Raw genomic sequence first — 4832 nt, 5'->3', positions numbered from 1 at the left:
CCTTCACTTCCGTGGGGAAGAGGCGGTGGCGCAGAGGGGAAACTCGCAGCGGTGCCCTGAGGCATGACGGGAAGTGTCGTTTTTCTGGCTTTGGCTTCCCGTGTCGTGCACGCCCGTTACTCTGTAAGCTAAGAAGCGGGGCTGGCCAAGCAGCTTTTGTCTCATCGTCACAGCTCAAAGATGGTCCTCCCTGCCCATGGCAAACCACGAAGGCTCTCTACTCCCTGATATAGAAGCCTCAGAAATGTCTTCTTTGCTGTTTTGTTCCAGGGGCTCACGAGGCCCTGTGGTGCTACTTCTAACATTAGTTATTTCAGCAAGCACTTCCTGAGGCCTGCTGTGTGACAGGCTCCATACTTGGCAAGGAAGATAAAAAGATGGTTGTGACACAGACTGCGGGAGAGATAGGCAAGATGAAATCACGGCACACTGCTTGTGTCCTGTGCAGAGAGGCCGAGTTAATCACAGGAGGCCCTAATCAGAGGGGTCTGGGAAGGGTTCCTGGAAAATCTAATTCTGGCCCTAGGTTTTGAGGTAGTTCAAGGAGAAGGTAGCTACATGGGGGAGGGGATTGCAGACGGCAACAGAAAGCACGTGAAGCAACAGGACAGAGAACTTGTTCAGTATAACCACAACGAACATCCCAGTGGAGGCGGGGATGGGCGCAGGAGGCGTGTGTGTGTGTGTGTGTGTGTGTGTGTGTTCGGGGGAGGATGTGCATTGTGCAAGATCTGGGTTAGAGAGGTCAGCAGGTGTGCTAAAGAGAGGATCTGAACTTGACCCGAAATCCAGAGAACCATGGTACAATTTTAAGAATTGTGACATTGTGAGACATAAGATCACTCTGGAAACAGGATAAGAGGATGATCAGAGAGGCAAATCAAAAGCCTGGTGCTTAATAGGGAGGCCATTGCATATATATAGCAGAGGAGTGATGGGATTCTGAACCAGGCAGTGTTATGCGGGAAGAGAAGAGGAAAGATGACTTGGAGAGGCCATCCAAGATTTGGTGACTGACTAGATATGGGTGTGCTGGAGAAGAAAGGTCATCTTTTGAGACCTAGAGAAGAGCTGTAGAGAAGGAAGACTTAGAAGAGCAGGACATTGAGAATAAAATCTGAGGGGTTTGGGGGGAGGAAGCTGACTAGAGATTTACAGGCAGCTGGTACACCACATGAAAACCATGACTTTGTAATACTCTGATTTCTCTTAGATGTGTAGATTTCCACCAGTAGCCATGAGTGATTTAGGAGCTAGTCCGCTGTAGCTGACAAGTCAAATGGTGCCATCTTGAAATCACAGTAGGGGCTTCCCAGGTGGCACAGTGGTTAAGAATCCACCTGCCAATGCAGGGGACATGGGTTCGAGCCCTGGTCTGGGAAGATCCCACATGCCACGGAGCAACTAAGCCCATGCGCCACAACTACTGAGCCTGTGTGCCACAACTACTGAGGCCCGTGCGACTAGAGCCCATGCCCTGCAACGGGAGGGGCCACCACAATGGGAGGCCCATGCACTGTGCAAAGAGTGGCCCCCGCTCGCCGCAACTGGAGAAGGCGCGCGCAACGACGAGGACCAAATGCAGCCAAAAAAAAAAAAAAAAAAAAAAAAATTAAAAAAAAAAAGTTTAGAACAGAAGGGATTTTGTTATAGCAATATAATGCCTTCTGAGTTTTAATATGCCAAAAATCATACAGTAGTTTATTATCAGGTATTGTATATAACGATCAATCAACTGACAACTCAATTTGGTCCTCCACTGGTATTGAAAACAAGTAATTGAAAGTGAACCGCAGCAGAATATGCCACTTTGCTATAAGGGTTATTTTAAGCTGAAGGCAATCGAGAAGCAGGAGGTATAAGCTCTCTGCCCTCTCCTCCATTTGCCTAAAAACAGAGCATAAATTTGTAAAGTTCTTCCCCTCGTCTCTCTACCAGGAAGGACAAAAGTTACCCTTACCAGCCCAGACATGGCACCAAAGCAATCCATTGTACATAACAAACTTTACTAACTAGCCCTTATTTTCCATTACTTCCCATATATATTTGCCTTCCCACAATTTGCCACCCTAGAAACTCAAAAGTCCTTTTCCTTTATTTTGTCACTTCTTTTTTGTTGAGATGCTACATAAGCCCAAGTTCTAACCACCCCTTTGAGTTACTCCCATGTGTATGAATCATGTTAATAAACTTCAGTTTGTTTTTCTTGTTACTCTTTTTTGTCAGTCTAATTTATAGGACCCCAGCCAATGAAACTAGGAAGGGTAGAGGGAAAAGATTTTTTTCCTCCCATGCAAAAGTCACCCAGATTGCAAAAGGATTTGTTTACATGGTTACTGAGTCAAATTTTTTCTCAATATCTAACCTGATATTTTAAACTGTCCCTTTGTTCAGTGCTCTAGAAAATTTGACAGCTACTGAGACTCAGAAGATTGAGTAAGATGCCTTTCAAAGTGTGAAAAGGAGGTCGGAAAGAACCTGTGTGACAAGTTCTCAGAAAGATAACTTTTAGGAAAACAAGTACATGGAAGTTATGGTTTGGCCCATGCCATTAAAAGTATCAGTGCCAGTATATCTTTTAGAAAACCTTTTTGTACTCTCAGGGGTACATGTGTCACAGAAGTTAATCATTTGCCATATTTACTTTATATTGTTTCTTTTTTATAAAACAATACGTATAAAGTTGAAACCCATCCCCATTCCATTATCCTAACTATCCAGAGCTACCTCTTCACTGAACTTACTATATTCTTTCTGTTCATGTTTTTATACTTGTCTTGCATATGTATTTATTACCTAGGTACATGGAGAATAAAATACAGTACAGTTTTGTATCCTTCTACACTTTTAATAGATGGTACCATACTTCATGTATCCTCCTGGAAACCTACTTTTTTTCAGTCAACATTTTGCTTAAGTTGTATCCACGTTAGTCCACCTAGACTTAGTTTACTTATTCTAGTGATAATTACTATATCCTACAATATTTATGAATTACCAAAATTAATCTCAGTGATGAACATTTAGTTTTTTCCCTTTAAAATCAATTCTGCAGAGAACAGCTTTGCCTGAGCGTTTATCTAGAGTAAATATTTGAAGTGGAATGGGTAAGCCATAGGGTATCTTCAACCTTGCATATAAAAATAATTGCAGGGACTTCCCTGGTGGCGCAGTGGTTGGGAATCCGCCTGCCAACGCAGGGGACGCGGGTTCGAGCCCTGGTCCAGGAAGATCCCACATGCCTCGGAGCTGCTGAGCCTGCGCTCTGGGTCCCGCGATCCACAACTACTGAGGCCTGCGCGCCTAGAGCCCGTGCTCCACAACAAGAGAAGCCACCGCAATGAGAAGCCTGCGCACCGCAAGCAAGAGTAGCCCGGGCCTGCCGCAACTAGAGAAAGCCCGTGTGCAGCAACAAAGACCCAACGCAGCGAAAAAATAAATAAATAAATATTTTAAAAAATAATAATAATAATTGCAAATTTACTTCTCTGAGTGGTTGTAGTTAGTGTGTGAGAACATCCCTAATCCCTGCCAACACTTTTTTTTTTTAACTTATTTATTTATTTTTGGCTGCTTTGGGTCCTCGTTGCGGTGCACGGGCTTCTCATCGCGGCGGCCCCTCCCGCTGCAGAGCACGGGCTCCAGGCGCGTGGGCCCCAGCAGCTGCGGCACGCGGGCTCCAGAGCGCAGGCTCAGCAGCCGCGGCGCACGGGCCCAGCCGCTCCACGACACGCGGGATCCTCCCGGACCAGGGCCCGAACCCGCGTCCCCTGCACCGGCAGGCGGACTCCCAACCACTGAGCCACCAGGGAAGCCCTTGTTATTTTTAGTTCTCACCAATCTTATGTGTATGAAATGGCATATCATTGTTTTAATTTGCATTTTCCTAAGTAGCAATGAGGTTGAGCATCCTTTCACAACTTTATTGGCCATTCAGGTTTTCTCTTCTTTTGCCTCTCTTTCTATTGTGTTGTTTGTCTTTTATTATTATTATCCACTATTATTTGTTGGAGTTTAAAAAATTTATGTTTAAATGTTAAAATTATGTTTTGATACCAGTCCTTTGTTATGAGCTGAAAAATTTCCTTTCACTTTCAAAGCTGAATCAAAATACTAAGTGAATACAGGGGGGATGGATGGAGGAACAATCTGTCCCACAACCTTAGACCCCAAGCTGAACTAGAAACTGCCAGGCCTGGCTCCATGAAGCTGCTAAATTAAGATAAATGAAAAGGGGGTACAAACCAGGTTGCTTTCCAAATCTTGCTGATTTATGAAAGATGATATTCCCCATCAAAACTCTTTTTAATAGTTTGACTTTGTTTTCCTGACTGAATCAACTTAATCATATTCTTCTAACAATTGAGTTATTTTGATTTCATTCTCTTTGCCTCTTCTGCATTCTCAGCTGTGCTGAAAATACACTAAAAAGGACCACAGATCTACATCTACAAGTACAGCCTACAATGGAGGTTCTAGAAAGACTTCAAAGAAGAAATAATTTCTTTTGAATGGATAAAAATAAGGAGCTAACTACCATTCTTACAAATGGTGCTCACTTTTAGTGACAGATTTTCTTTTTCTATTGTCTTTCCCTGGAGCTTAAGCCTCTCAAAGTCAGACTGTATTTTCTTCATTTCTGTGTCATTCCCCCAGACTTCAAGCAAAACTATAGACGCTGATATGGATCCCAGGACAGTGTTTCAGGAAATTTAGGGACAGCATAAAATATACTGAGGTCATAGTGGGAGAAGTTGAAACCACTTTGCCAAGACATTTGGTACCGTAAGAGCTTTCGCTGTTAATGTTGACTATTGAATGCCATGACATCT

Source organism: Eubalaena glacialis, chromosome 5, assembly GCF_028564815.1.
Source record: "Eubalaena glacialis isolate mEubGla1 chromosome 5, mEubGla1.1.hap2.+ XY, whole genome shotgun sequence".
NCBI lineage: Eukaryota > Metazoa > Chordata > Mammalia > Artiodactyla > Balaenidae > Eubalaena > Eubalaena glacialis.
Note: the sequence above shows the minus strand (reverse complement) of the source record.